This window comes from Strigops habroptila, chromosome 9 (assembly GCF_004027225.2).
Source record: "Strigops habroptila isolate Jane chromosome 9, bStrHab1.2.pri, whole genome shotgun sequence".
NCBI classification, from domain to species: domain Eukaryota; kingdom Metazoa; phylum Chordata; class Aves; order Psittaciformes; family Psittacidae; genus Strigops; species Strigops habroptila.
This window is the reverse complement of record NC_044285.2, coordinates 18,087,675-18,099,493: the sequence shown is the minus strand read 5'-3', so window position 1 is coordinate 18,099,493 and position 11,819 is coordinate 18,087,675. Positions and strand designations below refer to the sequence as shown.

General features: G+C 40.3%; 1 protein-coding gene across 3 annotated transcripts in view; it reads right to left on the bottom strand.

The window, feature by feature from the left end:
* Nucleotides 1-9,305, bottom strand: part of USP3 (ubiquitin specific peptidase 3) — a 91,275-nt gene extending 81,970 nt beyond the window's left edge. Inside the window, exons 1-2 of one of the 3 annotated variants that reach the window (XM_030497017.1) lie at nucleotides 9,142-9,305; nucleotides 7,997-8,167 (exon numbers count right to left, since the gene is read on the bottom strand). The gene's annotated coding sequence lies outside the window, so the exon portion shown is untranslated. The remainder of the gene's footprint in view (nucleotides 1-7,996; nucleotides 8,168-9,141) is intronic. The other 2 variants (XM_030497016.1, XM_030497018.1) reach the window with 2 other exon arrangements.
* Between the last annotated feature and the right edge of the window lie 2,514 nt (nucleotides 9,306-11,819).

Below are 11,819 nucleotides of genomic sequence, written 5' to 3'. Positions count from 1 at the left end.
ACCCAGGAACTCAGTGCTGAAAAAACACTACTGCTAAAGGAACAGCTCCCGTTCCAGTTATATTATACAGCTCACAAACCTGTTATGGAGGTCAGCCACTGGAATTAGAGAAGCATGTTGACATCTTATTCTGCTCTTATTTATAGTGTGTGTATGAATGATGTGGAGGTAATGCAGTTGCTGTTACTTTTAAGCAGACCAACCATTTAATCATGAAATCTCAATTGATTTTAGAATATATATTCCAACTGCAATTATACAGTAGATGATTTCGCTGATTTAGTTCTTTGAATTTAGTAATTATTAGAAAGTAATCAAAATTATTTTTTCAAATCTCATAAGCTAGATACTCTTGAGTCTCATTGTGCATTTTTGAAAGTGAAAAACATAAACCTAACTCTGTTTCCACTGAGGACAATGTGAAATGTCACTGACTTCAGGGAGAACAGTGTTTAGCCAGCCTAGCCCCAGATGCATACAGAATTCCTCTTAAATTTGACATGTGAGGTGAGGGTCTGGCATGCTTGTACTTCAGTATACACGCAGGAAGGGACTGAGCACAGGCTTATACCTAAAATAACTTCAGGCCTGAATGCTGCTAAACACTACCCGGGAAGTTCTAAGCCAAACTTCACACTTAGATCTGTTTTACATTGAGTAGCACCAGCACATTTGTGATTTAAAATAAATGAATTGTTATTTTATGTGTTTTGTCTTTTACAGATGGTAGATGCATACTTATGTTTTAGATTCTTCCCCTTCCACCTCCAAGAAAACTGTTTCATGTCAAAAGCAAGCTTTTGAGTGAAAAATATCTTATTAATACTTACTGAAGATGAAATTTAGAAGCATAATCTTACAACTAATTACATTACACTTGCCAGCATTTTTATCTTACATAAACAAGCACATAAAGATCATCTTGTTTGAAATTTACTTAGAAAGCATCATTTGTGTGCTCTGGGGAACATTACTTACTCTTTGAATGCAGGTGTTTAAAGACAAGAAACAATAATAAAAATATTATTATTTTTATTTATTTATATTATTATATATAATAAATATAATAATATAATAAATATATAAATATAAAAATATATATTATTTTTATAATATAAATAAAAAAAATAATAAATTTTTATGATGTTTCTTTGGTTTCTCTTATTTCTTCTAGAAGAGCAACAGTTTCATTCAGCTCAGCTGATTGCAAACATGGATCAATCACTCTCTTTTGCATGCAACATCCTTGGCATCTGTAAAAAGCAGCATACAAACCTCAGCCAAGTACTGTATGCTTACCGTGAGGAAGAGTCTCTCATTGCCAGCAAAGAAAACATATTACACATCAAACAAAAAAATTCTCCTTCAGAACATTTTCTTAAGCAAAAGAATAGACTGAAGAGGGATTCACTCAAATCATATTCCTGCTGCTCCTACTTGTAACACACTCTAATTGCATGGAGCCCTCCTACGAAATCCATGCTTCCTTTGAAAACGCAAGCACATGGGAATTTTTGTTTCTCCTTAATACTGTATTACCCGTTTGCACAGCCAGTGGTCCCTGAGCTGAAGGAATCTAAACTCAAATGTCTCCTGGGCTCTTCAGCCACTATCATTTAATAAACCTACTGAAGTACCACATTTTTTTAGTTCTTTCCAGGGCATTTCTGTTGTCATTACAGGCACAACATTTCAGATGTCTGGGAAAACCAAGCACAAGTAGTTAACACGCTACCAAAATAAACTGAATCAAGCGAAGAAAATCACAATTCACTTCTTTTTAAACAAAATGACCCATTTCTGAGGCTCCAATAGCAGAAATGAAGCCTCAATCCCTTAAGCCAGAAAAGAAGCGAAAGAGTTAGATGCCACAGGGAATGTAGAGCTCTCCTTCCACTGCCTGGTGATACAAGGAAACCCATTCCTTTGTGTTACAATGCACCTATAGCGTGACTATATAAATCTCAAGCCCAAACTCAAAAGTGTTCACTTCCTGTAAGCAAATATGAATATCCTCACAGAGGTGCTTCACTGACTGCCTTACTTCCTGGTTTAGTTAAGAATTTTTCCTCTCAGGAAAAGGTTGTCAAAATAGCAGCTACCAGGTTTTCTTTTTTCCTTCAGAAAGGAGAACTGACTTCAGCACATCCTATCATAGTTTACCTAACAAAGTTTGAAACCAGCATGGTACAACTTCATCCAAATTGTTTGATCAGTTACAAGACTATTCTGCTAAAAGGTGTGTACAGTGGGATCATGACAAATACCTTAGGTTTACATCTTCTCCATGGTGAATACTGTACAAGCACAACAACATCTTGCACAACTAAGTGTATTTCAACATTTGCTCAGGAAACATTGAGATATAAAAACTTCTGCATGTATCATATCTAATGTAGGAAAACAAACCTCAAAGGATTACTTTTAAAATACACACCTAAAAGATAATACCCAAAAACCCCAAATTTTAACTTCCAATAAAGTGTATTAAATATACCTTAAAAAAAAAAGACTTTTTGAGTTCAGCTAAAATGGCGGAAGAAAATGAAGCTGTTTTGCTATTGCAAAGTTTACGCTGAAGTAAAATGGTGTTTTCATTAATTCTGTAGCAAGATCAATACATTAATTCTCATTTAAGACCTAGTCCTCAACTTTAAATGTTACTCACAGTTAAACATATAAATTTAATATTGATTCATTTGTCTTATTATTGCAGAAAGCTACAACTGAACTATTAAGTTCTCAGATGTGTGGTATCCATGAGGAGGTTTGTTTCAAACAGCTGCCTGACAAAAGCCAAGTTATCAAGTAAACAAATATTGATTCCAAACTGAAGGAACACACCAAACTACAACGATAAATGGGAAAATTAATTATATCCCATGGCTGGATACCCAAAATTGGACAACTGCTGGGTGGAATATTACAGAATCATAGAATGGCTTGTGTTGAAAAGGACCTTAAGATCATCTAGTTCCAACCCCCTGCCATGGGCAGGGACGCCTCACACTAGACCATGTTGCCCAAGGCTCTGTCCAGCCTGGCCTTGAACACTGCCAGGGATGGAGCATTCACCGCTTCTCTGGACAACCTTCACCAGCCTCCCAGTAAAGAAATTCTTCCTTACATCTAACCTGACCTTCCACTGTTGAAGTTTAAACTCATCACCTCTTGTCCTGTTGCTACAGCACATAAGTTGTGACAATGCACTAAATTACTATGTAGCTTTTTAATATGAAATTCTGAAACAAAAGTTCCTCAGACAACTTCTAGCCTGTTACATGAAACTGCACAAAGTTGTTTCTGTGGTATCCTGGGACTACAGTAAGATACATAAATGTATCTTAGTAAGTCATAAAGAAATATAAAGCAATTGTCCCTGGATTAAAACCACTATACCTCAACCAAAGTAATCCAGACGATAATTCCCATTAGTTGCAAGTCCTTACCTAGACCTCAGGAAGAAAAGGTAAAAAGACCCTCAAACAATTCTACATTTAAAATGTGTTTTTATCAAATCATTATCAAAGTCAGTAAAAAAGATGTAAACAAAAGTCAAACTAAAAGTTTATGACAATTTAAAAGAACTCAACGTGGAAATGTTGCACATTTTCATTAACACATTAGTTCTAGTTGAGCAAAACACACATATTGCATGGTCTTGGAAAAAAGCAGTAATTGCGAAAAAGGACTCAAAAGTCCAATTATTTTGCTTTCTTTTAGAAACATGATTAACACCTGTAACTTTTGCAAGACAGGTTCCAGAGAAGCAAAATGGCACCATCTAGTGACTGACAGATGAGACAATCAAGCCAGGAAAGTTGTCACTTCTTTTGCTTCCTCAAATCCATTCAAGTTTGGAAACAATGGCAAAAGGAAATGTGAAAATAAACATGAATGCTGGAATACTTCTATGGAACAAGGAATTTAAAAGTCAAATAGTATCACTCAATTATTATTTTTCTACCAAACTCGGTACCTACAGTCTTTATTAAAATGTTATTGGAAAAGCTTATGATATAAATTTAACAGTCACATACTACTGACCCCAGTATCTTCCCAGGAAAGCCAAATGCTTTTTAAGCAATGGCAACAACAGCTTATTAAGGAGTTTTCTATCAACTAATAACACGGTCATCAAAATTTATTAATAAAAATCGAATAACTGTGGATGCATCAAACTCTTGACTGATAAAATCAAGTGAGGCAGCAGCCTCTTCTCTTCAGTTAATAACAACACATCATATTTGCACAGGCACCGTGATCCTACGTGTAGACGTTCACTGATTCACATTTCCAGGAGATCGCCCCAAAGCAGCACAGAACACTTCTAAGCTAGTTTTACAGAACTAAACTTTAATTGCTCCTGTACGGACTGCACACATTTTATAAAACCTTCTAGGAATTCACCCACTAGAAGAATATAGACAAAAGCAGAATGTTTGCTTCTTTTTATATTTTTTCCTCTGTGCTTTTCTTGAAAGAATATATTGAAAAAAAACTTTGTCACATTTTTCTCAACAAGAAGCATTATGCCCTCTAGAGGACGATGAAGAAGGGCTATTCCTTTAGGAATTGCAACACAAGAAGTTAAGCAGTGAAGGAGGTTGCGCAGTGGAGATCCTATAATCTTCAGACATTTTTCACCCCTGTGCCCTCTTTTGTTCTTTGCTTTCTGTACATAACACAAAGAACAGCTTCTTGCTTTTCTAGAAAGACTAAGCCTCTAGTGACTCAAAAGCCCCAGCAAAATGCATACTCTCAACTTTTAGGGTGTCCCACCCTAATATGTGGAACAGGTGGAAATTATAGCATCAGGGAATTACGGTTTTTTATGCACTGAGACACTGAAAATACGTTGTGCAGAACATCATAGTAATCCCTAACTCTGCTGCCTTCTTGCTTATCTACAGCTCTATGGCAGGGCAAAGAATGCAACCTACTCCTAGTAAAAAGATAAATAAGATTAACTGTTTACTACAACAGGGTCAAAAGCAATTAAGAAAAGCAACAGACAGGAACGTTGGCATTGCTCCATACTGCTGCAGCCTTCGGCAAGAACAAGTGAAAAATACTCATCAGGGAAATCACAGAAGAGTAAGCTACTACGGGTATGGACCATATTTCAAGAACAAAAGGATGCTGGAGAGGGACTCTTCATCATGGACTGCAGCGACAGGACAAGGGGTGATGGGTTCAAACTTACACAGGGGAAGTTGAGGTTAGATATACGGAAGAAGTTCTTTACTGTGAGGGTGCTGAGGCGCTGGCACAGGGTGCCCAGAGAAGCGGTGAATGCCCCATCCCTGGCAGTGTTCAAGGCCAGGCTGGACAGAGCCTTGGGCAACATGGTCTAGGGTGAGGCGTCCCTGCCCATGGCAAGGGGCTGGAACTAGATGATCTTAAGGTCTGTTCCAACCCAAACCATTCTAGGATTCTATGATAAAAACCTTTCTGGTTAGACCAAGCACTGGGCCAAAACAACATAATTTTATCCACTAACATCAATGTATGCAGCTGGCCCAGATCACATTATTTCTCTATTTCTATGAACCACTTCACCACACAGATGCCTATTTCAGCTTTAGCAAGGCACAGAAACATGTATTTTAACAGACAGCCCTTCCTCTTTCAAATCTGACTTCAAGAATAGTTTTCAGTTGGCACACAGTAAAAATGAGACTCTTGTAATGAGACTTTTGAGAACACCTGCAGAGTCCACTTCAACGAAAACACAGATGATTTTCAAAATGTGATTTCTTTTTTAAACTCTACTTGCAAACATGTGGAGGTATTGTTTGTAAAAGCTAATTGTCACCTGGTTTAGCCATCATGGGGACAAACATAGCGGAAGACCACAGACTCACATTTGAAATCATGATTTTTCCAATCTCAGCTACAGATACAGTCATGGGACTAAACCAGCAAATAATTCAGGTCATAAAAGGGAGTAAGATAAGGAAAAGACATGTTATAGGATCTTCTGATTCTAAAATTTTACATGAAAACCCTGAAGGAAAAGGCATGCAAATAGATCTAAGAGAAAATATGGACAAATATGCCTTTTTAGGACTAGCTGTTACTGTATTTTGTCTTTAAGTTGGCTGCACTAAACTTCTGATAAGCTAATGTTTACCCACTGAATTAGTTGCATAATTAAAAAGAGGTACATTAAACTGCTCCCTAAAAGTGAAATTTCTACTATTTAAAGTAATAAGGGACTTCACTAACATTTAAATTTTAGGACCCTGCACATGTCAAAACAAAAGTAGCAGAAAATTTCCTGCTTGCACTGTAACCCTCACTTTTGATGTAGGTGAACCTCCACAGGGAGGCCTGAGCTCACCTGCTGCAAACCACAGCTCTAGGTCAAGAATGAGACTTGCCGTGCAGTCTTTCAAGAGACACGTAAGCATCTGACATCTCCTTTAAAAACAGAAGGAGCATAAATCTTTAGATCTTGAACTAGTGAAACTGGTGAGTGTGGTAGTAAATTATCAGGGTATGGGGGCTCTTTGGTGACCAACTGGAAGTTAGAAGCATAGAGCAATTTTATTAACAGTGCTACTGTTAATAAATGAAGCAGAGCAATTTTATTAAGTATCACTTAAAATATCCTAACTATGCTAAACACACAAAGATGGTCAACATACACAGGTGCCGACCACCTCAGCCACCTCTATAGCTGAATCTGTGATTATTAATGCAATCTAATAATTGGTGTGGTTATCATAACACAGTCTCCATCTTGGTCGCACAGGAAATGCTTAAGGCACTCTGACTGGCTTCATCCTTCTTTGCATGCTATAAACACAATCATGTCTGCACACAACATACGCACGTGTCTGTCAGGTGTCAAAAGTCCAATGAAATGAGGTATTGAATTCACAGGTATGGAGAAATACATGCTAATCAAAATCAGTGTTCCTCACCTTCTCCCCAAAGAAAGAAAAATTTGGAAAGATTTATGGAACACACATCAGAAGTTTCCACTTGTTATTTGGAAACTGAAAAGAAAAATTAAAATAATATCTTTTTCTCTTGGTATAATATCAGAAATCTGTCTCTTGAAAGATAACTGGAAAACACAACCTCATTAATGTTTTGCACTTATTACCTGAATTATAAGAAGCTCCCCATAAAGGACATTTACTATTTGAGTTATTAAAGCTTACATTTCAGTCATAAAATGGTAATTATGGGGTAGGGTAAGGTAAGTATCACAGAATGCCATGCATGCAATTCCAGGTAAGTGAAGCAAGCTGTTGCTTTTGCACTCAACTACAGTCACTCCTCTGGCATTTTATATAGCAGTCACAAGACTTTGATATCACGATATCAAAGGCTACCATATGACACTGCAACCACCTTCCCAGAAAACTTACCTGACTCCATTAATTTTGTGTTCTCATTTAGGTGAAATTTAAATAAAGGGTAAAAAAAACCCTTAGAAGGTGAAATTAAATATTTCATTCTATATCCCTAAGCAAGACCCAGTTTGGAAAGTTTATTATTGCTTAATCACTTTGATCTTTACATAAAGAGCTGCAGTGTCACAAGTTAAAGAAAACTGGCAGGCAGTAATAATGTAACTTGTGAAAACTTCCAAATATATGGTTAAAAGGAAGTTTGCTCTAACTAATATTAACTTTTATGAAGAGCCGTGATAAACGAAATATAAACTTTGTTTTAAATTCACTTTCTTTCCAAGAGGTGGCCCTTCCTGTGGAAGAAAGCTCAAGGGTTAATGAACAGGGTTAACCACATTAGCTGCATTTGATCTCCAATTCGCATCGTAGACTCTAATTTAAAAATTAAAGTTCCTAAGTTTTATTATTTGCTTAAAGGCTGCAATCATTTTCTATTATTAAACCTAACTTTTGAGAAAGTATGTAACCACAAGAGAACTACTGATAGCGAATACTGTCAGCTCTTTGTCCAATATGATTCCACCCTTCAGGAACCTCCAATGAATGGGAAATACCACATGACTTACTGCAACAGTCTGCCGTAGGTAAATCGGAATAGTTGCTGGAGCAGAGCAGAAAATACCACTCCAAAGATGAGCACGTTTTTCCATACTAATGCTTAATGGCTACCACCAATTTGCACAGCAGCAAACCACTCAGGGGCAGAAAGCAGCAGGGAGACCAGCCAGACGAAAGCCCTTGAATCAAAGCCAGAGGGGAAGCAAATGAATTGGTTAGAGTTGCAGCGTAAACACCATAGAAGAAACAGGTTCTGAAGAGTACATTTCCCATGTCAAGAAACTGTTTCTTAATTTTGACAAAAATTAAACCAGCAGTTTTCTCTATGATGAGAACAGGGTGGTTAAAAAGTTAAATTACTCTACTCATGTATGCAGATTTTACTACTGAAGTAGGAAGGACAAGCCTAACTACACTGCGTGAGAAAATACAGTAAAGCAGGACCAGCTTCTAAAACCACTTCTGGGGAAGTCTGTTCCCTGACGTAGCTACAGCTCTTGGTAATACCCGCCAGGCACCAAAAATTAAACAACAGTAGCTTGAAAGTAATTAAAGACTACGTCCAGTGGGTACGGCCCGGGCCAAGATCCGCGGCGGCCGCCCGGGCTTGCGAGGCCGCGCCCGGGACCACGCGAGGGCCGGTTTCTGTGCCCGGAGCCCCCCGGCAGAGCTCGCTGGAAGCCCCGGCCGGCGGCCGTGCGGTACCGCGAGTGCGCGGCCCCACAGGAACGGCGGGGAAGCGGCGGGGCGGGGGTGAGCGCCTGCCGCCATCTCGGGAAAGCGGCAGGAGGGCCCGGCTGGGCGAGGCCGAGGCCGCGGCACTGGGCCTGCTGCCCGTGGCGGCCCGGGCTGAGGGGAGCGCAGCCCACCGCCGCCCCGACCTGCCCCCGGAGGCCTCCCCATCCCTCACCGCTGACCCAGAGGTACCCCTCCGCCGCGCCCGCCCGCCGAGGAGGGAGGGCAGAGCGGCGGGAAGGCGGGCCCTGACACGGCGCGGCGACCGCCCCACCCCGGGCTGCGCTGAGACGAGGGGCAATTGCCGGGGGCTCGGCCCTGGCCAGACCCGGAATGGTGGCCGGTGCTGTGCCTTCCCCGGCAGCGCCTCTGCCCGTCTCCCCGCAGCCCGGGAGGTTTCCCCGCCGCCGGGACCAACCTGCCGCCGCGGCGGGCTCCGCGCTGTGAGGCCCCACCGGACGGCGCCGGTCCCCTCAGGCGGCGCGCGGCGGCGAGCGCGGTCTCGCGCCCCTGCACGCGCGGGGAGATGGCGGCGGCCCTGCAGCGCGGCGCGGGGCTGAGGGGGTGCCCGTCCCCGCGCCGGGCACGGGGCGGTGCGCAGCCGTGTCGTGCGCTCCAGTACACTTACCGGGGCTGTTCTGACAAACTACTTACTAACAGTGTGTAAGACACAGGCGGTTGCCTTTTCCCTGTATTTTATTAGTTCAGAGCATAAAGGTGGTACAAAGCCATTGCATTTCAGGTGAGGAAGTTCAGAGGCGGTATTTGGCATCATCAGACGTCCATCTCATGGACAGAACTTGCTCGGGCTGCTTGGAAAAATGCCATCCTTCCCCTCGAACACAGACCAGAGCTGGTCAGTTGCTATGGTGCCTGCAGAAAAGAGAAAAAAATAAAGTAACACTAAAGATTTGCAAACAGCCTTCGAAAAAAGCTAAACATTCAAGTTCTTAAAAAGGCATTATTGACACCATAATTTGTACTTCACTTAATAGGGGGAGTAAAGAGTGCACTTTTCTTTAGAGAGGAGCACATTGCCAGTGGTCCAACACAAACATGCAAATAGATGGAGTGTCTCAACCTGTGAATGTATGTTCTGTAGCCTTCCCTTTCCTGTCCCAAGGCAAGTACATCCACACTAGCATCATCTCTTTATGCTGCTCTGCACAGTGTTAAACCAAGTCAGAAAGGTTAGTGAGCACAAAGGCAACGTTTCCCTGAGAAATCAAAACCCAAGTCTATCACTGGGCAACACCAGTGCCCCACACAGGCCCTGGGACACCCGGCGCAGCAGTGTATCACAGGCACTCCTTTGGACTAATAGCACAAGCAGGAAAGGTCACAACTGCAGGAAGGCATTTGAGACTAATAGGGTGAAATTCTCAACATTTACTGAATGCTTACAGAATTCTTGTTCACTTTTTAAGTCAGCACGGGTGTTCATTAGTAGAGTTCACATTACACACGCTTTCCACAATTTATTAAACATCTTAATTCCTCAGATGAGGAAAATGCTTGTATCCTGTTCAAAACTTACAACTTCATTTCATAAAGTGAATGAATAGGTACTGTGTACCGAATTTATGTAACATTTTTCACACCACAAACTTACTGCTCATGTGCTCTGCTGAAGACAGTAAGAAATGTTTGCTGCAACTACAAAACATTCTAGAGCACTAAAAATTCTCTTCAGTATGTTATGCAATTCCATTCCCTGCGTTTTCTTTAAATCTCTACATGGCACGAATGACATTAAATGACACAAAAGCTTCATTTATGTATCTCTTGAAGATTAGAATCTTTCTAAAGAAAAATTACTTCGGAATCTTAAATTATACATTGACTTTGGTCAACCACGTTGGAAAAAGGATTATTTAGGAAAAATGCGATTTACCAGATTTTATAATCTGGATACATTCTACATGTGTACCAACAACTTGCTTCTGGCCTACAAGTGTGCACTATCTTATAGTAATTGCTAGTCTACAACCAAAAATAGAGCCAGGAACTGTAAAAAAAGCACCCTTTTAAAGTAATGTAAGGATGCCTACTACTTCCTTTTAACAAATGGAGAATGCAAATGTATTTAAAATGTTATTGGGATGCAGAGGCATACCACTAACTTCCGTGAGAACTGAAGGACTTGCAGAAGTGATTTTAGAACGACTTTGTGCCTATAATCAGTTAAGATCAAGGGGATCTGCAAGATAATGTTTAAATAGCTGGTCCTGAGGCAGCAAACTTGTCTGCCAGAAGCAGTCTGAAACAAAACAACAAAACTCAAGCCCATCAAATCAAGTTGGGTTACATGACAAAAATGTAACTCTAGCTTTTTGTTACTTAAAGTGACAATACATCCTTTCTGCTAAATACAGTTTATTATATGAACATGTAAAAAGCACAGACATTAGAAGGTACTTGCCATCCACGCGTTTCCTACTCATTCCTTTGGGTGCCATGTGGGTGCTTCAACTATTATCTGCTCTTGTCTTGGGTAGACAAAACCATTCTTTCCTCAGATTCACTAACTCTCATATCAACTGTGAGTTACTGCCAAAGCACATGAATTTGAAAGTCAAACACTTTTGCTAATGTAATAGCCAACAAATATTTCGGTCAAATCCCTCAATATTCAGTGATGAAGCTGGATAAACAGTATTTGCTGTACTAATTCATGATATTTGTGCTTCAGGTTACTGAAGTCCTTTCACATAATGCTGATTTAAAACAACAACAACAACAAAGAAAACGTTAACAGCTTAAGTGAGTTGTGTCTCGTATTACCTTCACTGGCATTACTCAGAAGTTACTTTGAAAGGGATTTCATGACAGTCGGTGTCTGCAGAAATGGTTCCTTATGAAGCTGAAGGTCACTGAAATAATATGCTTAGATTTAAGCTACTACAGGAATAGAGAATATTTCAGGAGCAATCTAAAGAACAGTCAAGTTTAGGAACAAGCAAAGCCATACAAAAACCCTTGTGGTTTGACACTGAAGCGAAGCAAAGCTTTACAGGCACAATTCGGCTGGACACCTTTCCACAACAGATGTATCGAAAATAGAGTGGAAATGCCGACTGTATAAAAACTATGTGG